Source organism: Medicago truncatula, chromosome 7, assembly GCF_003473485.1.
Source record: "Medicago truncatula cultivar Jemalong A17 chromosome 7, MtrunA17r5.0-ANR, whole genome shotgun sequence".
NCBI lineage: Eukaryota > Viridiplantae > Streptophyta > Magnoliopsida > Fabales > Fabaceae > Medicago > Medicago truncatula.
The window spans coordinates 30,829,615-30,841,837 of record NC_053048.1 but is presented as its reverse complement, the minus strand read 5'-3'; positions in this window follow the sequence as shown (position 1 = coordinate 30,841,837).

Genomic DNA, 12,223 nt, shown 5'->3' with positions numbered 1-12,223 from the left:
AAATTGTAAATCAGACATGATATCAAATGTGTTGGTGGATACCGGTTCCTCTCTCAATGTAATGCCCAAGACAACTCTAGATCAGTTGAGCTACCGTGGGACCCCTTTGAGGAGGAGTACTTTCTTGGTCAAAGCTTTTGATGGATCTCGAAAGAATGTGCTGGGGGAGATAGACTTACCGATAACCATTGGCCCTGAGAATTTCCTGATTACCTTCCAAGTGATGGACATTAATGCATCCTACAGTTGTCTGCTGGGAAGACCGTGGATACACGATGCAGGTGCGGTAACCTCTACCTTACATCAGAAGTTGAAATTTATAAGGAATGGAAAGCTTGTTACTATTCATGGTGAAGAAGCATACTTAGTCAGCCAATTGTCTTCTTTTTCTTGTATTGAAGCAGGGTCTGCTGAAGGGACTGCTTTCCAGGGTTTGACCATTGAAGGTGCAGAGTCTAAGGAAGCTGGGGCTGCTATGGCTTCATTGAAAGATGCTCAGAGAGCCATCCAAGAAGGTCAGACTGCCGGCTGGGGCAAGGTGATACAGCTCTGTGAGAACAAGCGTAAAGAAGGTCTCGGGTTCTCCCCGTCATCAAGGGTTTCCTCGGGAGTCTTCCACAGTGCAGGGTTTGTTAATGCTATCTCTGAAGAAGCCACTGGATCTGGTCTCAGACCTGCATTTGTTACACCAGGAGGCATTGCGACAAATTGGGATGCCATTGACATTCCTTCAATCATGCATGTTTCTGAGTAATGTGTCTTGTTGCTTTAATGCTTTGTTTTCAAAATAACAATCCTCTCGCTCTGCCCAAAGCGAGAGTGATGTTTTCTGTAAGGGCATGTTTGTTTCGGCATTGCCGTTGATTAATAAAATTTTGTCGTTTCTTCCACGACTACTTTTTTTAGTGCTTTTTCCCTTGGAAATGATGGTAATGCCAGAAAAAACCAAAACGTCTGTATTTTCTTATTAATTTCAAAAATCTGCATGAAAAAAAAACTCTTTCTAAAATCATCCAATCATTATATGCAGGTTGAACCATAATAAACCCGTTGAACACAGTAATCATACGGTTCCTCCAAGTTTTGAATTCCCTGTGTATGAAGCCAAAGATGAGGAAGGTGATGACATACCATATGAGATTACTCGGTTACTTGAGCAAGAAAAGAAAGCCATTCAGCCTCACCAAGAAGAGATTGAGCTTATCAACATAGGTACCGAGGAAAACAAGCAAGAAATCAAGATTGGTGCTACTCTAGAGGAAGGGGTTAAACAGAAGGTCATCCAGCTCCTCCGGGAATATCCGGATATTTTTGCATGGTCCTATGAAGATATGCCAGGTCTAGACCCTACGATTGTGGAGCATCGGATCCCCACCAAGCCTGAATGTCCTCCCGTCAGGCAGAAATTGAGAAGGACTCATCCTGATATGGCTCTCAAGATCAAGAATGAAGTTCAAAAGCAGATTGATGCGGGTTTCCTCATGACAGTTGAGTATCCCGAATGGGTTGCCAATATTGTGCCTGTGCCAAAGAAGGATGGTAAAGTTCGGATGTGTGTTGACTTCAGAGACCTGAACAAGGCCAGTCCAAAAGACAACTTTCCATTACCTCATATTGATGTGCTTGTTGATAATACTGCTCAATCTAAGGTGTTCTCCTTCATGGACGGTTTTTCCGGTTATAATCAGATCAAGATGTCTCCTGAAGACAGAGAAAAGACGTCTTTTATCACTCCATGGGGTACTTTCTGCTACAAAGTGATGCCATTCGGTCTAATCAATGCTGGTGCTACCTACCAAAGGGGAATGACCACTCTGTTTCATGACATGATTCACAAAGAAGTTGAGGTATATGTGGATGACATGATTGTGAAGTCAGCAGATGAGGAGCAGCATGTTGAATATTTAACAAAGATGTTTGAAAGGTTAAGAAAATACAAGCTGCGATTGAATCCCAACAAATGTACATTCGGTGTCAGGTCCGGAAAGTTATTAGGTTTCATTGTCAGCCAAAAGGGCATTGAAGTCGATCCTGATAAAGTCCGGGCCATCCGAGAAATGCCAGCTCCACAGACAGAGAAGCAAGTCAGAGGTTTCTTGGGACGTTTGAATTACATCTCCCGATTCATATCTCATATGACTGCAACCTGCGGGCCGATCTTCAAGCTACTTAGAAAGAACCAGCCTGTTGTATGGAATGATGAATGCCAAGAAGCTTTTGATAGCATCAAGAATTACCTGCTGGAACCACCTATCCTTGTCCCACCCGTGGAAGGAAGGCCTTTGATTATGTATTTGGCAGTATTTGATGAATCCATGGGATGCGTGCTTGGTCAACAAGATGAAACTGGGAAGAAAGAGCATGCTATCTACTATCTGAGCAAGAAGTTCACCGATTGTGAAACTCGGTATACAATGCTTGAGAAGACTTGTTGTGCTCTAGCTTGGGCTGCCAAACGTCTGCGTCATTATTTGGTGAATCATACAACTTGGTTGATATCCAGAATGGATCCGATCAAGTATATCTTTGAGAAAGCTGCCGTTACTGGAAAGATCGCACGCTGGCAGATGCTTTTGTCTGAATATGATATTGTGTTCAAAACTCAAAAGGCAATCAAAGGTAGCATTCTTGCCGATCACCTTGCTTACCAACCTCTTGATGATTACCAACCAATTGAATTCGATTTCCCCGATGAAGAGATCATGTATTTGAAATCCAAAGACTGCGAAGAACCGTTGATTAATGAAGGTCCAGATCCCAATAGCAAGTGGGGTTTAGTCTTTGATGGTGCTGTCAATGCTTATGGTAAGGGAATTGGGGCAGTCATTGTATCCCCGCAGGGGCATCACATTCCTTTTACCGCCAGAATCTTGTTCGAATGTACAAACAACATGGCTGAGTATGAAGCATGTATCTTTGGGATCGAGGAAGCAATTGACATGAGAATCAAACACCTCGACATCTATGGAGATTCTGCGCTCGTCATCAATCAGATAAAGGGAGAATGGGAGACACACCATGCTAAGCTGATTCCTTATCGTGATTATGCGAGACGTTTGCTGACATATTTTACAAAAGTTGAGCTGCACCATATTCCTCGTGATGAGAACCAAATGGCTGATGCTCTTGCTACTCTATCCTCCATGTTTCGAGTAAACCATTGGAATGATGTGCCAATAATCAAAATGCAACGCCTTGAAAGACCTTCACATGTGTTTGCTATTGGGGATGTGATCGATCAGGCTGGTGAAAATGTGGTTGACTATAGACCCTGGTACTGCGACATCAAACAGTTCTTGCTGAGCCGTGAGTACCCGCCGGGTGCTTCCAAACAAGACAAGAAGACCTTGAGAAGATTGGCCGGTAGATTCCTGTTAGATGGAGATATTCTGTACAAGAGAAACTATGACATGGTATTGTTAAGATGTGTTGATGAACATGAAGCAGAGCAGTTAATGCATGATGTACATGACGGTACCTTCGGGACCCACGCTACAGGGCATACTATGTCAAGAAAGTTGCTACGGGCAGGTTACTACTGGATGACTATGGAGCATGATTGCTACCAGTACGCCAGAAAATGCCACAAATGTCAAATCTATGCTGATAAGATTCATGTGCCTCCGCATGCTCTCAATGTTATGTCATCCCCATGGCCGTTCTCAATGTGGGGCATCGACATGATTGGAAGAATTGAACCGAAGGCTTCAAATGGTCATCGTTTCATCTTAGTGGCAATTGACTACTTCACCAAGTGGGTTGAAGCATCATCTTATACCAATGTGACCAAGCAAGTGGTAGCTAAGTTCATCAAGAATAACATCATCTGTCGATATGGTGTTCCCAGCAAGATTATTACCGACAATGGTACCAACCTGAACAACAATGTGGTGCAAGCTCTTTGTGAAGAATTCAAAATTGAGCATCATAACTCTTCTCCTTATAGACCTCAGATGAATGGTGCAGTTGAGGCCGCCAACAAGAATATCAAGAGAATTGTCCAGAAGATGGTAACCACTTACAAGGACTGGCATGAGATGTTACCCTATGCTCTGCATGGCTACCGTACTACTGTGCGCAGTTCAACCGGGGCAACCCCTTTCTCTCTTGTATATGGTATGGAAGCAGTTCTTCCTTTGGAAGTGGAGATCCCATCCCTCCGTGTGATCATGGAAGCAAAGTTATCTGAGGCTGAATGGTGCCAAAGCCGGTATGATCAGTTGAATTTGATTGAGGAAAAACGTATGGATGCCATGGCTCGTGGACAGTCATATCAAGCAAGAATGAAGACTGCTTTTGACAAGAAAGTTTATCCTCGAGAATTCAAGGTAGGGGAACTTGTATTGAAAAGGAGAATAAGCCAGCAACCCGACCCAAGGGGCAAGTGGACGCCTAACTATGAAGGTCCTTATGTTGTCAAGAAGGCCTTCTCTGGTGGTGCTTTAATCCTTACACACATGGATGGTGTAGAACTTCCAAATCCAGTGAATGCCGATATAGTCAAGAAATACTTTGCCTAGAAATATGAAAAGAACAGCGTGGTAGGTCGAAAACCCGAAAGGGCGGCCTAGGCAAAAATGCGCTTCCCGGTGGATCGAAAACCCGAAAGGGCGGTCCAGGCAAAAATAAGGGACAAAAAAAAAAAAAAAAAAAAAAACAAAACAAAAATGAAAAGCTCGCTGAGATTGTATACAACTCAGGCAAGAATGAGCGTCTCGATGAGCCGAAAACCCGAAAGGGCGGTTCATGCAGAAATGAGAATGAAACAAAAGGCAAGTAACTATATCTGGCTAACCACCGTCCCCCTTGGGGCATCTGCAGCTGTTAATGACCATCTTCATCTGAAGCTTCCGCATTTGTGAAATCAAAGTTTTTGGGAAATGTAATGATTACTGTGTTCAATGTACCACCAACCAATAAAATTACCATTTTCCAAGCTTTGTGAATCCGTGGAGTCACGCCTTCGGCTGACCACCACTCTTATACATCAATTTGAGCCTTTGCTTTTGTTTGAAAATTCTATTTTGTTCTTCTACTTTCAAAGCTATACACAAAACATTTTCTTTCTATTTTGATAATGACAATGCTTGAAACAAACATTTTGAAAATTGAAAACCTTTTGTCTATTTTGAAAAGCAAACCTGAGCAACAGGATACCTTCAAATGAAACATGCATGAGCGAGAGTATGTTGATGTCTATTTCAATATATGTTACAAGCAGGTTCTCCTCCAGGATAGTCTGTGGTCAATGGCAAGAATGAAAAAACAGAATGAAAATGCATGAAAATAAATGAGCTCGCTAAGTTGAAAACCCGAAAGGGCGGCTTAGGCAAAAATGAGCACCCCGCTGGATTGACAACCCGAAAGGGCAGTTCAGGCAAAAATGGGGCATTGAAAAGAATTTATTTCCCCGGTGGACCGAAAACCCGAAAGGGCGATCCAGGCAAAAATGGGATGCAAAAAATGAATGAATGAAATTGAGAATATAACATGCAAAAAGCATTGACCACAGATGCAATGTCTACAACATACCCAGCACTGAAATGCCCAGCACAACGGCGTTTTCCCCAGTGGGGTCTTCCAAGATTCTATCCCCAGCAAGATGCATAGCTACCTGCCCTCAGCCATGGTTCCGATACGTCTCCCAACGACGTCATCCCCAAAGAGGATTTCCAAGAATGTGTAATATAGCACGAGCCACTACGTGCCCAATACTCTAATGTCTTGTCTTCCCCGTGAAGTCGTGCCTACAAAATGCCAACGGTCATGCATTACAAGCATTCATACATGCATAATCATGCATATTACGTGCCCATGCATTTAATGAAATTGTTATATCATCCATGCATATTGCATTTCCAATGTCAACATCAGTCTCAATTCAATACTCATGTCAGGTTCTCTGTCAAAACCTTGTGAGCCAATAATATCGGTCAATTTCTGCCTTTCAATTCAAATCAACGTCAAGTCAACCTCAATCTATATTTTGTCAACAAACTAATCCCCAGTGAATATGTTTCTGTTTGGTCAAGTGGCTAGTTCAAGTCCAAGAACAGCTTGTACCTATCAATTCGCTTATGTTATCGGTCGAGTGCCCAGCTCAATCCAAGAGCAGCTTGTACCTGTCAACATGTTTCCGTTTGGTCAAGTGACTAGCTCAATCCAAGAGCAGCTTGTACCTGTCTATCTGTTTCTCTCCGGTGGAGTAACCAGTTCGCATCCAAGAACAAGCTCGCACCTGTCTATTTGCCTTGCTTTCAGTCGAGTCACCAGTTCGAATCCATAAGAACAACTCGTACTTGCCAATTTTCTCTTTTTCCCAGTCGGGTAACCAGTTCGCATCCAAGAACAAGCTCGCACCTGTCTATTTGCCTTGCTTTCAGTCGAGTCACCAGTTCGAATCCATAAGAACAACTCGTACTTGCCAATTTTCTCTTTTTCCCAGTCGGGTCACCAGTTCGAATCCATAAGAACAACTCGCACTTTCCAATATCCCCAAGTGAGTTACCAGTTCGAATCCATAAGAACAACTCATGTTTGTCCAGTAACCTCTATCCCCTGTGAAGTGACCAGTTCGAATCCATAAGAACAACTCGCAGTTGTCTGTTTGTTTCATCCCCGGTCAAGTGGCTAGTTTGAATCCAAGAACAGCTTGTACCTGTCCAACTTGTTTCTAGTTTCCCGTTACTCTGCTATTCACTATCTTTGTCAATGTCTACCAATCCCGCAATGGATACGACATATTTTGTTAATTCCAATCCCCATGAGGTCTTGCATTCATAATCCAAATGATGCATGGCATGCATATTATTTGAAAATGGGTAGGCGTATTTTTACGTCCAAACACAGTGCAAATGCTAATATTTAAGTATCTTCGTCCTGTCAAGCCAAAGACTCCGTCTCTTGACTCTCCAGACAAAGAAACTTAAATAGGGGCAGCTGTTATACCCTGTTTTTGGACCTAAAAATACTGGGCCCAATTTCATTTCAAACTTTGTCAAAAATCGAATTTCAACTGCACAGTTCAGATTGTCTCTGCCTCGCAGTATTTTCAATCACAATTTTACTTATGTTTTTCTTAAAACCTTTTGAAATGTCTTTACTTGTCTTGTAAGTCATTCAAAAGTGTCTCTGAATCATTACATTGCTTTTTCTACAGTTTATTTCAAAATTTGCAAAAAGTCGTACAGAAGGGTATTTTGGTCATTTCCTGCAGTGGGACCCATTTTCATCCTTGTGACTGTCTCTGAGTCTTTTCAAATTCATTTTTAACATTTCATCAGTAAACCCTGTTAAATTTCATTTCAAAACTTGCATCTGAGTCAGTGTCGAGTCAATTTGATTCTGTTTAGGTCATTTTAGCCCTAGGGGCATTTTGGTCATTTCACATAAAATTTTGGCATGGGGAGGTTACTTTGAAGTACCTCATTTAAGCCATTGGTTCGTTTTAGTCCGTTTTGTCAATTTTATTTTTGTTTCACTTTACGTTTGGTCAAATTTTGTTTTTTATTCAAATTTTATTTTTAATTGCATTTTGGTCCCTCAATTGAGGTCCCAAAATTGCATTTTTGTCCAAACTTTTTTTATTTTTTTGTTTCATTCCAAGTTTTTTTATTTTTGCAGTCCAGTCCTTGTCATTTTCACAATTTGCAGATTGGTCCTTAAATGAAAATAGCAAGCAGCGCCCAAGTAAGCAAGTCCAGGGCACGTGTCACAATTCTATTGGCTCAAGTGTACACATGTCAACTATATAAGCATTGAGTCAGAATCAGAGGCAATGATCACACGCCACTTCACCAAAACAGATTCAATCTTTCTCTTTCTTGTCAGTTAAGATCAAACCAAGAAAATCACAGAGAAATCACCAAGAACACAAGAACCCTAAGATTTCCAGAACCAAATTCATACACAAATTCATTGATTTTCACATCAATCCTCAGAGATTCGTGTGAATCTTCATCACCGGATTGAAGATTTCCCCTACAATTCAAAGTGCGAGCTCACATTGAAGCAAGCTCAAGCACTGATCATAGGGATTTTTCACGCAGATTCAAAAACGTTGAAGCAAGCTCAAGCACGTAATCACAGAGAAGCAGAGAAAGAATCAGAGAAGATGAAGATGAACCGGTAAACCGATTTATTTTCGGTCCAAAAGCAAGCAAAATCATCAAAATCATCAAGCGCAGAATCAAGATTTCCAAAGATTTCCTCCATTAAAGGTTTCAACCAAAACCTTAGGTAAAAACTCATAATCTCTTTTCAAAAGGTGTTAATCATAGTTTAAAGCCTGTAAAAATCACGTAAGCGAGAAGAATAAATTTCCAGAACTCAAAGAGAAAACCATAACCGTAAACACGAAACCTAGATCCATAAGGATCTAAGTTTTGAAAGCAAGAACGAGTACCAGAAAAGTAATCATACGACGAAACGATGTAGATCTTTAAAAGATCTAAACGTTTTTGTTCAAAAAATCAAAAATTATTTCAAAACCGTATGAAGTTTTCCAAGATCTACGTCGTTTCAAACCGAATTTGAAAAAACGATTACTGGATTCGTGTTTAGGGTTAGAAGACGAATCGTTTGATGTAGAAACTTTGAAGTTCTGGAAATTTAGGTCACCGGAGTTGCTTAGGCGCGCCGGAGAAGATGAAGCTTCCGGCGGACCTTCAAGGTCTCCGCCGTGGCTTCATCCTCACCGGCGGTGAGGGTTTAGAGAGAGATGAGAGAAGAGAAAAGACTTAGAGAGAGAAAGGATTTGCAGAAATGAAAAAAACCGGTGCCATGCCTTATAAATAAGCTAGTGAACCAGACCGGTCCAAGACCGGTCCAATCCTGTTGATTCCAGGCCGTTTGATCTAGGGTTTCAGGATCCTGGATCAATCCTGTGGCTCCTGTGAATCCGGTTCTTTAGGGTTTTGGGTTGGGCTTTTGATTTCTTTGGATCTTCACGTTTTGCTATTCCTGTGCTATTCACACCCCTGTTTTCTGCTACCTGCACCTATGTCTTGATTAAAATTGTGATAAAATTCCTAGAAAAATTCATACATGTTTCTTGATATTTTCTTAGTGTTTTTATGACATTTTTGCACATTAAGGATCTATGAAATTTTTGTATAATTAATTCATAGCATTTTAATTCTCTTTGAATTATTTGTTATGAATTCTTCTTCACACATTTGTCCTTGATGTGAGAATATGTGATAAAAGCTACTTGATGTGTTAATATGAGAGATTGGTGCCTTTAATTTCATGTTGATTTGCTGTTTTGATTTGGTTCATAAGTTCTTGATTTTATGAACAATATTTGCACATTTTGAAAGATATAAAATGCCAAGTTTATCCTAGAAAATATGGCATGAGACCATGCTTGCATGCTTCCAATAATTCCATGCTATAACTTGAGATAAAGAAAACACTTTCAAATTTGTTAAAGCATGAGAATTAGAGGCCAAGAGTGCTTTAGGTGTCATACCTAAGTTTTTAGGATTTGATGTCATTTTGTTAACTTTTTGTGCCATCTTGCATGCTTTTATTTCTTAGTACTTGTTATATTTTTTTTCTTCTTCTCACTAACAAGTTTATTTCCATGTTTCATGCATCTCATTTAGCATTCCCTTCACCTTCTTTAGCTTAGCATTTATTTTTGCAAGTTTTAATTCGTTTTAGAGATGTAATTTGTCATCATTATTTTGTAGCTTGGCAAAGGGGCCATAGAATGTATTTAGGCAATTTTTGTAATATGGACTATGGACACTATGGCGCACCGACACGCACACACTCACCTTAGATGTATGCATAGGATTGTATGGTTAGATAAGCGTTTAGGTTTGAATACTTAGATAAAAATCCAACCTTTTTTCAAAAAACATGCAAATAACTTCACTTGAAAATTTTTTGGAAATAAAATGGAGTCAAAACTCCTTATTTTCTCTTTTATTTTTCTTAAGTAAAATTTTCAATAAACCTTAATCCTCCTTGGACTTTGTTTTTGCAAAATGACTAAATCCACCTCACACTTTCCAAATCTTATGCCCTTGAGGCCTCTCATCTTTATTCTTCAAAATCTCTTTTCAAATTTAAAATCAACCAACAAAAACAAAAAACCATTTTTGAGCAAGAACTACGAACGGTTTTGATCCCTTAAAGGGGTACGTAGGCAATGAGTCAAAACTCATCCAAGCCGAAATAAAATCAAAATCCTACTTCTTCTCACCCCCATTCTTAACTAATTATACCCTCCTTTTTACAAATAAGCAATAAAACTAAAGCGTAGAAATAAACTTAGGAGAGCGGTTCTTATGGAATACCATAATCGCTCCGGGTGCCTAACACCTTCCCGTAGCGAAAACGACCCCCGAATCTAGAACTCAAGGGTTTTTCTCCTTTTACCCTTCCCAAGAAAAAAGAGAGATATCAACGGTCAAAAGGTTCAAGTCCAATTAATGGCTTGGCACCCAAAAACCATGATAACAGAACTCAAAGGGTTTAACCTCATATCAACAACATATGAAGATAGACTCAAGATTCTTTGTTAGAAGCTACAAGAAAAATGTGATAAAGGTTCAGGCAATAAACATGAGATTGCCTTGGATGATTTTATTATGGCTGGAATAGACAGAAGCAAAGTTGCTTCTATGATCTACAGCACATACAAGAACAAAGGCAAAGGGATTGGATATTCTGAGGAGAAATCCAAAGAATACAGTCTCAAGAGCTACTGTGATTGTATCAAGGATGGATTGAAATCCACCTTTGTGCCTGAAGGTACAAATGCTGTAACTGCTGTTCAGTCAAAACCTGAAGCTTCTGGTTCACAGGCTAAGATCACATCAAAGCCAGAAAACCTTAAGTTCAAGGTTATGACAAAATCTGATCCTAAGAGTCAAAAGATTAAAATTCTGAAAAGATCAGAACCTGTTCATCAGAATCTGATTAAACCAGAATCTAAAATCCCAAAACAAAAGGATCAGAAGAACAAAGCAGCTACTGCTTCTGAGAAAACAATACCCAAAGGTGTTAAACCTAAAGTATTGAATGATCAGAAGCCACTCAGCATTCACCCTAAGGTACAAGGGAGGAAAAGTAAAACCTCCAAAACTAACCCAAAAGGACCCATGAAGATATGGGTACCTAAATCTGAATTGGCTAAAACTGCAGGTGTGCCTAAGGGCAAGAGAGAAACAAAGGTCATGGTACCTAGACAGCGGATGTTCAAGGCACATGACTGGAGAGAAAGCTTTGTTCCTTACCCTTACAATGAAAGATGGAGGAGAAGTGAAGTTTGGTGGCAACCAAACTGGAAAGATCATTGGTTCAGGTACTATTGGTAATTCCTCCATCTCAATTAATAATGTGTGGCTAGTAGATGGTCTGAAGCATAACCTATTGAGCATTAGTCAATTTTGTGACAATGGGTATGATGTAATGTTCAGTAAGACCAACTGCACACTAGTCAACAAGGATGACAAATCCATTACATTCAAGGGAAAGAGAGTTGAGAATGTCTATAAAATAAATTTCTCTGATCTGGCTGATCAGAAGGTAGTTTGCCTTCTGTCAATGAATGATAAAAAATGGGTATGGCATAAAAGGTTGGGACATGCTAATTGGAGATTAATTTCTAAAATTAGCAAGTTACAACTGGTCAAAGGATTGCCTAACATTGATTATCATTCAGATGCACTTTGTGGTGCATGTCAGAAAGGGAAAATTGTGAAAAGTTCTTTCAAATCTAAAGACATTGTATCAACCTCCAGACCCTTAGAATTACTCCATATTGATCTTTTTGGTCCAGTTAACACTGCATCTTTATATGGAAGTAAATATGGATTAGTCATTATTGATGATTACAGCAGATGGACTTGGGTAAAATTCATTAAAAGTAAAGACTATGCATGTGAAGTGTTTAGCAGCTTCTGCACTCAAATACAATCTGAAAAAGAATTGAAAATTTTGAAAGTCAGAAGTCATCATGGTGGAGAATTTGAAAATGAGCCATTTGAATTTTTTTGTGAAAAACATGGGATTCTCCATGAATTTTCTTCTCCTAGAACTCCACAACAAAATGGGGTTGTAGAGAGAAAGAACAGAACCTTACAAGAAATGGCCAGAACCATGATCCATGAAAACAACTTAGCTAAACATTTCTGGGCAGAAGCAGTTAATACTTCATGTTATATTCAAAATAGGATCTATATCAGACCTATGTTGGAGAAAACAGCAT